The 16,944-nt window shown below is 37.6% G+C and overlaps 1 protein-coding gene across 1 annotated transcript in view; it reads left to right on the top strand.

Annotated features, from left to right (window-relative positions):
• Positions 1-471: 471 nt before the first annotated feature.
• The window catches only part of Micu1 (mitochondrial calcium uptake 1), a 146,148-nt gene continuing 129,675 nt past the window's right edge, over positions 472-16,944 (top strand). The window contains exon 1 of the mRNA XM_013025589.1: positions 472-565. The gene's annotated coding sequence lies outside the window, so the exon portion shown is untranslated. The remainder of the gene's footprint in view (positions 566-16,944) is intronic.

The following is a 16,944-nucleotide window of genomic DNA, read 5'->3' as shown; positions in this document are numbered from 1 at the left end:
CTTTGAAAACAAACAAAAACAACACTTGAAAACCTCATAGAGGAAAGGAAGTGGAGGTTTCCAAACCCAGATAAGCCTCAAGTTTATGAAGCAGAGAAAAAAAGCGTAAATCTAATTGCAGTTGAAAAGAAACCCTTCTCACCTCACTGAGGCCCAGTTTTCTTTTCACTGACTGACTCCTATTTAACTTGGCCAGCACAAAACACGCACCGAGGGTGGTGGCAGACAGGACACCTTCTTAAACAAAAGCTCATACCTTCTGGGTAAGAGAAAGCCAGAAGGCCGGCTAAAGCTTCCGCGAGCGCGCCTGCTTCCCGCCCAAAGGCGAAGGGGCGTTCCGGGGGCGTGGTCACAGGCCGGGCCAATTCGCTTCTCTGCCCGTCCCCACTCTTTTTTTTTCTCAGCTTCCACGCCCACGTCTTTTCACCGTGATCCCGGCAGGCCTCGCGGGGAGGATGAGTCACGTGACGGTGGGAGGAGCACGTAGAGGCTGATCCAGGCTGTCTCTGTGGTTGTCAGAGGCGAGCGGCGTTGACCGAGTTGCTGGTGAAGCTGGAGCGGACGGGTGAGTGTAAGACTCAGCTTTGGGAAGAGAACGCCTTTGAGGGGAACCGAAGCGGAACAACTTGGGCACCTGCCCTTGAGGCCAGCCATTCGGGTGGCCGCGTGAGGCAGTTGTCTCTCGCAGATTCCCTCAGCTTGGGGTGCTGCCTGCGTCCTGCCCTCCTATCCACTGGGGATCCCGGGTCCCTCAGCCCTGTCCCAGGAAAACTTGTGCACCCGCGTCCGGGACCCTGATAGTCCTGACAGCGTCTCCGGGAGTTCGTAGGCGTGGACTGGGGGCTTTACGGCGACACCTACGATAAACAGGTAGACTCATCATCCCGTCGGAAAGAGAAATGGAAAATCACTGGGCACCCTCAAGGAGCAAAACCTAGGGCGGCAGGCAGGTCCTTCTCCGGGCCTTTGCGTTCTCATTCTCTGTCCATCTGTCCGTCTTCCGGTCACCCAGACTGCCCCCACCCCCGCGATGCCCAGTCTCGTTTTCTTCCTATCTTGGTTTTGAGAATGTGGAATGTTGGGAAGACCAAGAAAAAGAAATCAAAGCAAGAGAATAAAAACACTTATTGTTGCCTTTTTATGTTCACTGGAATATTTACTACATTCAGTCGATTTTTGTTTATTTTTTGAGACAGTCTTGCTATGAGTCCTGGGTAGCCTGGATTTCCTGGGTTCAACCAATCCTCCTGCCTCAGCCTCCTGAATAGTTGGGATTCTAGATAGATAGGTGGATGACCAGCTTTATTTAGTACTCTTTACACTCTCAAAGGATGCATCTTGAAATGGACTTACATATATTTAAGATAAAATATCTAATGGTGTATCATTTCTCCCATAATTCAATGTTATATAAATTATAGCTGAAATATTTAACTGACAAACCTGTGAGAGTTTACATTATTTTATGTTACAGAACTAATGTAATGGATATAGTGGTGAAGCCTTTTTTAAAGATAACTTTTCTACTTTAAAGTTTTAGTTTTACATTGTGAGCAATTTTATTTTACAGTGACTACGACTGTAGCATTTGCTAAGTATTAGCCATTTTTTCCATATAGAGTTTTCCCCCCTTTTTTGTTTGTTATTTTTTTGCCAGTCTTGGGGCTTGAGCTCAGGACCTGGGCACTGTCCCTGAACTTCTTTTGCTCAAGATTAGCACTCTACCACTTGAGCCACAGTGCCACTTCTGGAGTTTTCTGTTTATGTGGTGCTGAAGAATCAAACGCAGGGCTTCATGCATGCAAGGCAAGTACTCTACCACTGAGCTACCTTCCCAGCCCACAGAGTTGTTTAATGTATTCCATTTATATATGAGAAGCATTTTTCTTCTTTTTGGTAGTTGTAGTACTGGGGTTTAAACTCAGAGCCTCACACTTTATAGCACTTGAGCCATACCTCCAGCCCCAAGAACCAATTATTTAAAAAAGGTTTACTACTCAGAACACTTCTGCCCTTGCCCCCTTGCTAAATAAAAACTTTATTTTATGGCAGTGAAAAATGTGATATTTATTTATTTATTGCGGTACTGGAGTTTGAACTCCTACTTATTACCACTAGAATCATATTCTCATCTCTAGGTTGTGACTTAGCTTTTAAAAACATCATTTGTTAACTTATGAAATCTAAAATTAGACTCTTTGATTGCATATGTATTTTGTAAATAATTTTTTGGTGTTGGTACTGGGGCTTAAACATAGGGGCCTGGAATTCTTGCTTAACTTTTTTGCTCAAGGCTGGTACTCTACCACTTGAGCCATATCTCCACTTCTGCTTGCATATATTTCTTTCATTATTACATGTATAGTGCCTTTGCTCTAGAGTATTGAGGTTTAATGATGTAAAGTGTGTTGTATACTTGGCTAGTTTGTCCACATTGATTATAGAAGGGTTTTTTTTTGTTTCTATTTTTGTTTGGAGCTGAGAACTTAACTCCAAATATTAAATAGACATAATTCCGTATCTTTGGACCCAATGATCATTGCTATTTTTACTGTGGATGAACTTGGCTAAGTAACTGTAGCTTATAAGCAGTAAATAAAATGTTTTAAATATTTAAAAATATGTAATCAATAAGATTAAATGCTTGATTCTTTTCATTATTCTATGTTCAAAGTCTCAGCAGAGGAACCACCCTTTGAACATTATGTGAAAAATACTGTAACTATCACTATTTGCCATTACTGGGTATCAACTTTAAAACTAATTAACATTAACATCTGGTTTTATATCTTTATGCATTATTGTGATAGCTTATTATATTTGAAGAAGAAATATAATTAGAATAACACATTTATCTCTCTGTCATGTTTTTGATTGAAAGAAATGTCAGCAGCTCAAGTCAATGGCATTTGAAATTTAATTGCTAACATTGGCAACATAGGGTTCAGTTTAGGTAGTTCCATGTTCTAAATTCCAGCCCTATCATTTCTCAAAATTGAGCAAGGTATGTAATGGTTCTGAACATGAATTTCTTCCTTTTGCAAAATGGAAATAATAATGCATCGCAAAAGTTCTTATGAAGAGTAAATTAACTAGTGTGCCTAGTGTCTGGAACGTAGAAGGTACTCATTGAATGTAATTGTCAGTAATAACTGCGGACAGAGCTTGCTGGCTTACGCTTATAATATTGGCTCTTTGGGAAAGCAGAAGAATCGAAGTTCAAGGCCAGCTTGGTGAAAATCAAGCCCTCTATATCAATTAGTAAACCAGGTATGTTGCTGTATGCCCAAAATCTCACCTACATAAATGGTAGGAGGATTGAAATTAGAGGTTGGCAGGGCAATAATGTAAGACCTTATCCAAAAAATAAGTAAAACGCAAGGGCTGGGAGTTTGGCTCAAGTAATAGTTAGAGAACCTGCCTAGCAAATGTTGAGACATTGAGTTCACGCCCTGCTAACCACTAAATAATAACAACATATTATAGAATTGTGTCTTATATGATTTTATTTCCCTAATTTCAGATTGTTTAACTCCAACAAATGTAAAATGTATATGTTTAAAATATATAGTTATTGGGGAAGGGGAGTGGGGAGTAGTAAGCAGGAGAAAATGAGGGAGGGGGTAACAGTGTTTAAAAAGAAATGTACTTATTACCTACTTATGTAACTAACCCCCCTGTTCACACTTTTACAATAAAATAAAATAAAATATGTGTCTGAGAAATTAAGTAGAAGATTTTTCAGCTTATCTTGATTTTAGCAGATTTTAAAATTCTATGTTGTATATCTGTCCATAAACTAGAAGATTTTGTTCAACTACGTAATTATTAGTTGAATACCCAAGTAATGGAAGAATGCCTTATCTGATTATTATCACTTTAGGCCTGGAAATTGTACTGAGAGACTCCTGAACTCAGTTAGGTTTAATCCTAAATGGAAAGTAGCATGGTTTTTTCCACTATAAACTGGTTGAGCATTTGGGAAGTTCAAGTCAGAATTCATTGTGACTTTTGGTAATAAAAATGTTAAAAATGAACTCAGGGCTTTGAACGTAACTAAGCAGCCAATCTGTCATCTGAGCCAGGCCCTATTTTCTTATTCTTAAAGATAAATTCAGGATTTTCTCCTATAAAGAAGTAGTAAATCTTTGAGACTAGTGGTAGAGCATCAGTTGTGAACAAAAAAGCCAACCTCCAGTACCAACACATTAAGACAAAATGAAACAAAAGTTTCATGACATAAAATTTACCAATACCCATTAGAATGACATTTTTAAAATAGTATTCTATATGCTAAAGAAGCTAGAAAAAAGATTGAACATATTAAATGGACAAGATAAAAAAAAGACATGCACTGAACTCAGAATTAGAAATAATGTCTGAGATGGAAAAATATACTGATTTTTATTAATAGCAGGTTAGACATAAGAGAAGAAAAACTAGCTGTGTACTCATGGCTCACTCTGTTATTAGCTACTCAATTACTAATCTACTTACTAGTTACTCAGAAAGCTGATATTGGGAGGATCATGATTTGAAGGTGAGTCTGAGCAAAAATTCTAGAGACTCCATCTTAACTAATAGCTGGGCAGTGGGACACCTGCCATTCCAGCTATATAAGGAGCCTAGATCAAGAGGATCATGGTTCCAGGCCAGTCATGGCTAAATAAAACCAACCAACCAAACAACAACAACACAATGAGAGTCCATCTCAACAGAAAGAAGTAGGTACAGTGGCACATACCTGGCACATTCCCGGCTGTGGCAGGAAATGTCAAATAGGAAAATAGTGGCCCTAATTGGCCTGTGCCGAAAGTGACTGTCTTCAAGAAAAGCAGAGCATAAAGGGCAGGAGGCATGGTTCAAGCTGTAGAGTGCCCACCTAGCAAGTACAAAGCCCTGAGTTCAAATTCTAGTACTGACCACCAAAAAAAAAAAAGGAAGGAAGAAAAGGGCCTCATGGGAGCTGGGAAGGTGGCTCAGTGGTAGAGCGCTTGCCTTGCATGCATAAGGCCCTGGGTTCGATTCCTCAGCACCACATAAGCAGGGAAAAAAAGCTGGAAGTGGCACTGTGGCTCAAGTGGTAGAGTGCTAGCCTTGAGGTGAAGAGCTGAGGGACAGCGCCCAGGCCCAGAGTTCAGGCCCACGACCGGAAAAAGAAAAGAGCCTCATGAAGAATACAAAATAATCTGCAGAATTCTTACCAAAAATACTTATTAGACTCAGATCAAACCTTTACATGTAAATTCCTTGTAAAAAAGTAAAAGCAAAAGAAAAGCAACTTAAACTGTACCATAACTACTCAGATCCAGAAAATGGAAAATGTTGCAATATGGTATTCAGAAACTCCTGTTGTGGTATGTTTGCACAAATGTATGCTTAATAATGGTCCCAATGGTGTAAGTACATATTATATTTTACATATTCGAGAACCATCTATGGACAGTTGGCCTCCTTCACCTTTGGGCTATTGTTGAATAATGCTGCTGTGAGCAGAGTTGTATCAATATCTGTTTTAATCTCTATTTAATTCTTTTGCATATATACCCAGAAGTGGAGTTGCTGACTCATATGATAGCTCTCCTTACCTTTTTTTTTTTTTGAGATTTACAATATAGTTTCCATAATGACTACACCATTTTATATTCCTATCAGCAGTGTCCTTGCCAACAAGGACACTGTGTTTGTTTTAAATAATAGTATTCTAACAGATGTGATTATTTCATGTTTTATGTATGTGTATATATATGTATACATATATACATATACACACATCTATAAATATATATTCTTTTTAAAAAAATAGTATACTAGTATTCCAGGCTGTCCTCAAACTTGTAATTCTTCCTGCCTCAGTCTTCTCAGTCTAGTATTACAGGTATGTACCACACCACACTCAGCCAGTATAATTTAACATATAAGAAAATGAATGTTGTGAGAAGGTGGGGGAAGGTTGTATATACAGTAACTATTGTAGATAGAGAGAAAACAATAGGTAATACATGATATTTGAATGGACCTAGATTTGAAAAATCAGCTATTAATTTTGGCATTTGAATATGTCTGACCTTAGAAGCTATTAGGAAATTTGTACCTTTGAATAAGTCTGATAATGATCATATGTAGGAAAGTATTATAAAGTCCTTTAAGAATATTCTGTTGTCTGTAACTTTTTAATACATGTCCAGCATAATAACTTAATAGAGAAATAGCTGGAGCAAATATGGTAAAATGTTCATTTTTCAATCTAGATAATGTACATATATGGTATTTATAGTGGTTTTCTTTGAAACTTCTATTTAGCATTTTTATAATAAGCTATAAAGTTTTTATCTAATCTCTCCTGGAAAAGAAGCCATTTAAAAAATTGGTGCTTTTTAAACAGTATGGAGGTTCCTCAAAAGACTGAACATAGAGCTCTCATATGACCCAGCAATCTTACTCCTGTGAATTACCCAAAAGACCACAAACAAGACCACACTAAAACTATGCTTATTGCAGCATTATTTACCATAGCTAAGATACGGAATCAACCCACATGCCCTTCAGTATGGATCAAGAAAATATGGTATATATACACAATGCTTCCATCAGAAAGAATGACATCGCCCCATTCATAAGGAAATGGAAAGACTTGGACAAAATTATTTTAAGCAAAGCAAACCAGACCCAAAGAAACACAGCCTGCATGGCTTCCCTCATTTGTAATAATCAGAATATATCTAGGATATTCTTAACACAGGATCACAATAGCTCAAAAGCTATGTGCATATGACTACATATAATGATGCTTATGGAAATGAACTCCAAGAAATGGAAACAAGAGGGTTTTTTGTATACGGTTTGTAGGGTTTTTTTTTTTTTGTTGTTGTTCCTTTGGTTTATTCCCTGTTGTTACTGTTTTTGATTTCTGTGTACTTGGTCTTGTATATAAGTTTATCTGATTTGGGGAAGGAAAGGGGAATCACAGAGATGGTAGGACAAAGGGTGAACCAATGCAACAGTGATACTAACTAGACACTATGTTGGAAATGAACTTTACAAGTTAGAGGGAAGGAGAGTTGAGGGGAGGGGCGAGGAAACAGGTGAAAATGAGAGGATAACACTGTTCAAAAAGAAATGTATTCATGACCTTACCTATGTAACTGTAACCCCTCTGTATATCATCTTTACAATAAAGTTAAAAAAGAAAACATCATGCTTTTTAAATACTGTGCAGATAAAAATGAGTTTTAGAACCATATAGACAAACACTGCAAATTAATTCAACCTCCCCCCTCCCCCCACCCAGTCCTGGGTCGTGAACTCAGGGCCTGGGCACTGTCCCTGAGCTTCTTTTGCTCAAGGCTAGCACTCTACCACTTGAACCACAGCACCACTTCTGGCCTTTTCTGTTTATGATTCTGAGGAATCAAATCTGGAGCTTCATGCATGCTAAGCAAGCACTCTACCATTAAGCCACATTCCCATCCCAAACATTCTTTTTAAATTGTTATTATAAAGGTGATGTACAGAAGGGTTAGTTATATAAGTCAGGTAAAGAGTACATTTTTTACAAAGGCTCAATAGCTTAGCTATGTGCATATGACCATATAAAATGATGTTTATTGAAATTAACTCCAAAAATAATAAATAATTTTTAAAGACTATATATTTTTTGATAATATCACCCCTTCCCTTGCTCAAAATGAAACATTCTAACCTTATAAATCTAGGCAGTTTGTTGAAGCTTGTTTTCTGGTTGCTTTCACCAGTATTAAACTCACATTGATTTCTGGAACATGGGGTGATGGCAGTCAAGGAGTTACTAGATCTGGTTTGTTCCCACTTTGCTAGTAACTAGCTTCGGTGCTCTTGAGGAAGTCACCTAAAGAATCATCTTCCTTAGCCTATTTCCTTTCATGTTGAAATGTTGAACAGTTCTAAGCTCTCTTTTAGAGAGATATTGTAGTATATATTTAATATTGTAATATGTAATATTGTATATATTTAATCTATGTTTGAGTGTTTTGGGGCATACTAAATCCTCTGTCAAAAATAATTGAATTTTTCTTTTTTTCAAACAAAAACCTTTCTTAATCTAATGACTTTTCTGCTTTCTTGTGGCAGCAGGAACTATTCTTACTAAAAATAAATTTATTATGATCCCTCCTTTGACTAGTAAAATAGAGCTAAAATAAAACAATATACTTCATTTACTTGATGTTCTCTACTTGCCCCTTTATTTTTGCTCTCTAATCTTCTCTACCCTAGTTTATGCCCACAGAAGTAGACCTTTAGATTCTATAACCACAGGCTTTTTTCTCTCCTCTTCCAATTTCTGGTAGAGATTGACCAAGATAGAAGAGAAGAATGAGACCTGGATGTTTCCTTGGCTCTCTCCTGGCTAGTTGGTGCTAGCTATATTCCTCTGTGTCAAGTATCCACACAGCTTAGCTCATGTCAGGTTGCTCTCTCCTAAATCTATAGTGACAACCCAGTGAGTCCATCTTCCCTAGTGCTTAGTGGCTTTCAGATACTTAACTATCTCTTAATGGTTTTTGTTAATTATGCCCACATCTTTATAAACAGCCCTTTGATTAAATTCTCTTTATACTATATTAGTAATTTCTGTCCTTTTATAATTTTAGATCTCGGATCAATGATAAATCAATTACCATATTCCTCACAGTAAGCTTTGGGGACTAGCTTGGAGGCTTTTTTTTCTCCTTTGTTATACTGCAGTAATATCTACATAATATTAAATTGATGTTTTGACCACTTTAAGTGTACAGTTCAGTGGCATTAGCACATTTACCATTTTTTGTGCCTATTGCCACTGCCCATTTTCAAAACCTTTTCATCAACCCAAACATAAACTTTGTTCAATTAAATATTGACTTCCCATGTCTCCTCCTCCTCATCTTTGGTAACAACCATTCATTTTCTGTCTCTTAGGAATTTGACTATTTTAGGCACCTCATGTGAATGGAATTACCATATTTATTTTTATTTTTGCTAGTCCTGTGGCTTGAATTCTGGGCCTGGGTGCTGTCCTTGAGTTTTTGTGCTCAAGGCTAGCACTCTTCCACTTGAGCCACAGCTCCACTTATATCTTTTTTTGTAGTTTAGTGGAGATAAGAGTCTCACAGACTTTGCTACCCTGGCTGGCTTCGAACCACAATCCTCAGATTTCATTCTCCCAATGAGGATGTAGATGTAAGATTGTAGATGTGCACCACCACTGCCCAGCAAATTACTATTTTGTCTTTAGTATCTGAATTATTTTACTTATTATAATGTCCTCAAGTTTATCCATGTTGTAGCATATGCCACAATTTCTTTTTTTGTTTTTTGCACATTACACATTTTGTTTATCCATTCTTTTGTTGATGGACATTGGACTGTTTCCACTTTCTGGCTGTTTTGAATTACACTGCCATGAACATTGCAGTTCAAGTATCTGCTTAAGTAGTGCTTGGTTTTTATTCTTTGATGTGTATGCCTAGGAGTGGAGTTGCTGGATCACATGATAATCCTTCTGCCTTAATCTTCTGAGGTACACACTACCATGCCCATAATGCTGCATCCTTTTAATGTTATCTTCTCTCCCCCCAAAATTTTATTTACAATTTGGTCTGTATTTGACAGTATGCTTAGCTTTTTACAAATATTATCTTACCTAATACTCATCATGGCCATTTGTCATAGCTCTTACCCTTTTTTGGGGGGGTTGGTTGTGGGGCTTGAACTGGGCCTGAGCGCTGTCCCTCAGCTCTTCAGCTCAAGGTTAGTGCTCTACCACTTCAGCTACAGTGCCACTTCCAGTTTTCTGGTGTTTAAAGAGTTTCATGGACTTTCTTGCCCAGACTGGCTTTGAACCGTGATCCTCAGATCTCAGCCTCCTGAGTAGCTAGGATTACAGGCATGAGCCACGGGCACCCGGCTTCCTTATTTTTTGCAAGCACAAAATTGCTAAGTCAGGATGCAAACACAGTTGTAACTTAGTACAAAACTAATGGCCTGAAGTGGGCAAGTTAATTACAAGCTAGTATCTAGAACAAATTAATTACTTAAATAAGATACTTAACTTTATGGGACTCATTAAACAAAAATAGAACAAAATATATGAAAGTACATACATTTCTGTATATTGTCTGTTCTCTTCTAAGTTTGCTTTAATTAAATCCTGTAGTTTATAACAACATCTAGTAAGCAAGAGAAATGGTTTCTAAAATCTGGTCTAATGCTTGGTGGTAGTGGTTTATGCCTATCATCCTAGCTACTAATTAGGCTAAGATCTGAGGATTGTGGTTTGAAGGCATTCCAGGAAGGGAAGTCTGTGAGACTCTTATCTCCAATTAATCACATTTTTAAAAACTGGAAGTGTAGATGTGACTTAAGTGGTAGAGCACTAGCCTTAAGCATAAAAGCTCAGGGTTAGCACCCAGACCTTGAATTCAAGCCCCCAGACTGGCATATGCACAAAAAGGTGCCTGGTCAGGGTGCAGTGTGCTTGTAGTCCCAGCTACTCAGGAGGCAAAGGTGGTAGGACCATTTAAGTCATTTAAGTTCAAAGACTAGGAGTAGGTAGTTGAAGAATAAGACCTTTTCTCAAAAATCAAAAAATTAAAACTTGGGAAATTAAAACTTGGAGTAAAGGTTTAAAAAAAAGGCAGGAATATGTCCTGTGAAATATTGAAGATTACTATCAACCTGGCAAGTTGTTTCTAGAAAGAACATAAATATAGACAGTGTATTCTAAAAGAATATATATATATATATATATATATATATATAATTTCACTAAAGCTGGGTGCCAGTAGCTCACACTTGAAATCCTAGGTGCTTGGAGGCTGATATCTGAAGATTGCCATTGGAAGTCAGGCCAGGCAGAAGAGTCCATGAGATTCTTTTTTTTTTGGGGGGGGGGTCCGGTCATGGGGCCTGAACTCTGGGCCTGGGTGCTGTCCCTCAGCTCTTCAGCTCAAGGCTAGCGCTCTACCACTTGAGTCACAGCACCACTTCCGGCTTTTTTTCTTTTTGCTTATGTGGTACTGAGGAATCGAACCCAGGGCCTCAGGCATGCAAGGCAAGCACTCTACCACTGAGCCAACTTCCCAGCCCAGAGATTCTTATCTCCATTATCAGAAAACCAGAAGAGCTTCTGTGGCTCAAAGTGGTAGAACTCTAGCCTTGAGGGAAAACACTTAGGGACAGTTTGCAGGCCCCGAGTTCAAGCCCCACAACCTACAAAACAAAATTCACTGAAATTGTTATTAATATAGTAAGAGATACCTTTTTAAACACACACACACACACACACACACACTCTATCCTTACAGATTGGCCTGTACTACCATGATGAGTAGCACGCCATTAACAGTTCAGTTGTAACATGGAGTTGTCATGTCTTACATGTACCTCATCCTCCTGTCTGAAAACAGAATAATAAGAAAGTGTTCCTAAGAGTACTTACAAGTGTGCTCTCAGCAAGTACATGGTACCATTTTTATTAAGTATTGATCTTTCATTTTGTCTTTACTTAGTATTTCTATGCATAGTAAGATTTAGAGCTTTTAATTTAATGGAAAAGCTCATAGTTTCCCAACTCTGCCCAGTGGTACAGGTAATGTATTATTGTTGATCAATATTTTGTATTTTGCTTATTTCCTTAAAAAAATCTACCTTTTGTACATTAGACTCAGCTCTTTGAAGAGCTTAACTTTGGCCAACCAATCAATGATTTTGTTGTAGACATGGAACTATTTCCAGCTTTTGGAGATATCAGCAACCTATTCCCTTTTATTGTTAATGTTTTACTATACAAATATATCATAATCTCTGTATCCTTTAGCCTCCTGGCAAGACTTTAGATTGTTTGCATTTTTCCTATCTTTTTAAAAAGTATGACTGAGGATTGAATGTAGAGTATAGCACTTAGTAGACAGGTTCCTAATGTCCAGTTCATGTTTTGCATGTTATCTTTGAGTCAGGGTCTTGCTTTGTGCCTAAGATGCCCAAGCTGCTAACCCAACCATGCACCACTACACCCAGCCATTGTGCTTTCTTATAGTTGGGGTGACAAGAATCCAGCCTGGGATGTCACCGACACACCCATTGGTTGAAATAGATGATCCAGAATTTCTTTTCTGCCCAGACTATCCTTGAACCCCAATCCCCAGATCTCTACCTCCCAAGTTAGGATTACAGTTTGGGCCACTGAATCTGGCCATATTTCTCAACTTATAAATGCTATGAAGACTCATGTGTATGTTTTTGTACAATATATATGTTAATTTCTCAAAATGCTTAACATTTTGAGATGCTGTCAAAGTATTTTCCAAGTGGTTATATATTTTGCCTCCTATCAGCATGATTTCCTATCAGTATGGCAGTGCTAATTGCTCCAAATCCTTGTCAATGGTCCTACTTTTAATTTTTGCCTTTCAAGTGGATGTGTATTGATATCTTAGTCTTACGATCATTAATAGGTGGTTATTTTTTAAGTTAGTTTATTTTGGGATAATTGTCACACAATAAATGCACAATTGCTATTTGGTGAGTTTCAATGTATTTTGTATTACCAATTTGTTCTTTTGGCATTATACTGTACACACACACACACACACACACACACACACACACACACGTACTATATCCTATATAAATTAGGGTTTGATTATTTTTTCTTTATTCTGAAAATTACAGGATAGCATTTTCAGATCACATGTACTTTCAAGTCTCTTCCATTGGAGCATTTTCTCTCATTTACCCAAACACTTTTCAAAAGTATTTTCAGACATTAATGTGAACTAAGTTTTCCTTATGGTAATTTTAAATCAATCTTAGACCCTATTGGCACTTTTCCTCTTTATGACTTTTCAGTTTGTTTTTTTCTCACAGCACAGCCTGTAGTAGAGGTGGGTCATGTGGGGCCTGAATTCTGGGCCTGGGCGCTGTCCCTCAGCTCTTCAGCTCAAGGCTAGCACTCTACTACTTGAGCCACAGCGCCACTTCCAGCTTTTTTCTTTTTGCTTATGTGTTGTGAGGAATCGAACCCAGGGCCTCATGCATGCAAGGCAAGTGCTCTACCACTGAGCCACCTTCCCAGCCCTTGGCTGTGGTTTTTTACAATATTATTTTTCTCTTATTTTCTGTATTGTTTTGGAGAAAATATTAGAAAACATAAACTACCATTATCAGCTAAAGCTGATGTTTTAAAATCATATATATAATATGAATATACACAGATGTGTACATATATACTTATGTCATAGCAAACCTCAGCCTAATAAACTTCATGTTTTGACTTGATGATAAAAATTAAGGTTAAGCTGGATGCCAGTATCTCACGCTTGTAATCCTATTTTCTGAGGTGGCTGGCTAAGCTCTGAGGATCACAATTTAAAGCCAGCTCAGGCAGGAAAGTCTGCAAGACTCATCTCTAATTAACTACCCAAAGCTGGAAATAGACCCATTGTGCTAGTGAAGAGCACTAGCCTGAACACAAAAGCTCAGAAACAGTGTCCAGGCCCTGAGTTCAAGCCATAGAACCAACACAACAACAACAACAAGTAGTTAATATTCTGAGAGAGTTAGGTTTAGAAAATTTCAGATTAGTATTTATTAGGCTGAAAAATGTATTTAAACAAATATCTTAAATTTTTTTGTGTTAAAATTTTGTTACTGCCATTTTTTGCTGACAAGGATAATAATGTGATCACAAAATGTTTGAGACCTAGTAAAGACTTGAAATTAAAATCTTAGTTTTAGATTTTTAAAAAAATGAACATAAGAGAAAGATGTTGGAGGGAAATGAAGGGTTAAAAAAAAGTTTTCATTAGTGCTTTTAGAGTGTTCCTCTTCATTTTTACTCATGCTAGCTTTAGAGCTTGTGTAAATGAACACTTTCTTGGCACTAATTTCCTTTGAAGTAATGTCTAAACTTCCCTTATTAAATAGCTGATTTTTTTTCATGTTGTATTTTCCCTGTGACACTGAGAGTATTTATCAACTATAAAACTCTTATGACAGGCTAGCCACTGGTGGCTCATACCTGTAATACTAGCTACTCAGGAGGCTGAAAGCTGAGGATCACAGTTCAAAGCCAGCCTTAGGCAGGAAAGTTCGTGACTCTCTTATCTCCAATTAACCACCAAAAAACCAGAAGTGACGCTGTGGCTCAAAGTGTTAGAGCACTGGAATTAAGCAAAAGAGCTTAGGGACAGTATCCAGGCCCCAAGTTCAAACTTCATCACTGACCAAAAAAACAAACAAGCTCTATGACAAACTATTTTGCAAGATTAGTTGAAAATTGCCTTAAAACTGACTTTATGGAAATTTTAAATACTAAGACAGGTGTGGTGACACACACCAGAGACTAAAGCAGGAAAAGCATATGTCAAGGTCAGTCTAAATTGAGACCCTGTATCTAAAACAAACCAGTAAATAAATGCCATGATCTGGACATATTAGCACATTCTGAAGGTTTTATAAAATTATTTGTTCATTATTTCTTGGATGATTTATTTTCATTTTAAATTAACTTGTTCCTTTGGCTGACTTATATTCTCTCTCCTATTTTCACTTTTTTTTTTTTTTCCCAGTCATGGGGCTTGAACTTTGTGCCCAGGCGCTTTTCCTGAGGGCCTCAGCTCAAGGTGAGCGCTCTACCACTTGAGTCCCAGTGCTACTTCCAGTTTTCTGGTAGTTAATTGGAGATAAGAGTCTCATGGACTTTCCTGCCCAAGCTGGCTTTGAACTGTGATCCTTGAGTTTCAGCTTCCTGAGTAGCTAGGATTACAGGCCATGAGTCATCGGCACCCGGCTGTTTGCACATTTTAGAATGGGAAATTATCACTCTTTACATCTTACTTCTGGAGACATAAGTTTAAAGTTTTATTACTTAAAAAAATAACTGTCTGTGTGGGTATGTGTGTGTGTGTGTGCACATACACACATACATGTGCATGTATGCATGTATAGGAAAGTATAGAAAAGAGAACCATGGAAATTCTGGCCTGATTTTCAGTAGAATCCTTTAGGAAGAATATGTACAGAAGTTCTATGTCAAAACTAACAATTCTGTGAGATGACTCATGTTTCTTTAATTATCTGTTTTCACTATTATAGAGACATATGTATTAAATTTACTTTACATTTTCATCCAGATCATCTTAAGTTTTCTCTTCTATTTAGGAAAATGCTCAGAGCAGGCTTAGCTGAAATGTGAGCTTTCCTTGCTTTGAGCTAGGAAAACACATCTTTTCTGGTTGTGAACATTAATCTTCACTGTATTTCAGCAGTTTATGCTGGTATCTTTAGTGCAGAACTTCCAGTCTGATTTATCCTAAAGAGGTGTAATAAAATATTTTAAATGGATTTGTCATAATTTGTCAATATAGTGCTACATTTTGAGTAGTGTCATAGTAGTGAAATAAATTTTTATTTATGGGTATGGGTAGACCCTTTGTCTAGCAAGCACAGGTCCTGAGTTCAAACTCTGGTACTGGCAAATAATTTTGTATTATAGCAATATTACAGTGAAATTTTTTTGTACAAATACTGAAAAAGATAATGGATTTTATATGTGGTACCTTTCCATAATTCCATATGTGTGTCATCATCTAGTGAAAGAAGACAGAAGTTTCTTTTTTGTTTTTGTTTTTTTTGGTCGTGGGGCTTGAACTCTGGGCCTGGGCACTGTCCCTCAGCTCTTCAGCTCAAGGCGAGCGCTCTACCACTTGAGCTACAGCGCCACTTCCGGTTTTCCAATGTCACTTCCGGTTTTCTGGTGATAAGAGTTTCAGGGACTTTTCTGCCCGGGCTGGCTTTGAACCATGATCCTCAGATCTCACCCTCCTGAGTAGCTAGGATTACAGGCGTGAGCCACCGGCGCCTGGCTAAGAAGTTTCTAAACAGCACTTTCTACCAAATTCTTTTGTAAAAAGAGGGCTTAGTTTGTTCCTGCTTTTAAGTAGTTAAATTTTCTTTATTGAAGCCTTTCTTTTTTTTCTTTTTGAAGCCTTTCTTGAGCACTTTCCACTTCCCAACCTAGGGCAATTGAATTCCAGGTAATGTTTTTCTAGCCTGTACATTATTCTGATTTGCACAATGCTATTTGTTTTATCTCCACTACCAAATGATAAGGTATTTGTAGGTAGAGACCATGTCTTGCTCATCATTGTGTCATTTGTAGTGTCCTCACAATACCTTACTTAGCTAATGACCCAGATGAAATCATGGAAATTGGACATTTTGGATAATGTGAAATTTGCTTAAGTTGATGAAACTAATGTAGAATGTTATCCCATCTGTAACCATTTAGGATGGCTTGTTTCGCCCAACATACAAAACACTTACATTTTGTTTTTCTGAAATGAACTCTTAAAACCAGACAACTCTTTGATGTAGTGACCCTATGATTTCTAGAATACAGTTTCTAAACAAAGCTTTCACGCCAGGCACCTTTGGCTCACACCTTTAATCCTAGCTACTCAGAAGGCTGAAATTTGACGATCCTAGTTCAAAGCCAGCCCAGGCAGGAAACTTCATGAGACTCTTATCTCCAATAAATCACCAACAGAAAGTGGCTCAAGTGGTAGAGCGCTAGCCTTGAGCTGAAGAGCTGAGGGACAGCCCCCAGGCCCAGAGTTCAAGCCCCTTGACTGACCAAAACAAAACAAAAACAAAAAAGAAAGCTTTCACTCATTACATTGCTGGCCAATAGTAGTTAGGAGGAGTAACTATTCTAGTATAATTGAATAGTAAGACTTGTTATTACTGTTGGTAATAACTGCAAATGCATTGACATTAAAGATTATATACATATAAATATATAAACAACTTTAAAAATCATCATAGTACAGAATGTTAATCTACAGGGATTCAGAAGAAGAAATCCAAATACAACTTTTTTGAGACAAAATATCCCAAGATAGTTCTAAACTTCTTATTGTTCAG

The sequence above is a fragment of the Dipodomys ordii genome, unplaced genomic scaffold (assembly GCF_000151885.1).
Source record: "Dipodomys ordii isolate 6190 unplaced genomic scaffold, Dord_2.0 Scaffold86, whole genome shotgun sequence".
In the NCBI taxonomy this organism is placed as follows: Eukaryota; Metazoa; Chordata; class Mammalia; order Rodentia; family Heteromyidae; genus Dipodomys; species Dipodomys ordii.
Note: the sequence above shows the minus strand (reverse complement) of the source record. Positions and strands in the feature narration are given on the sequence as shown.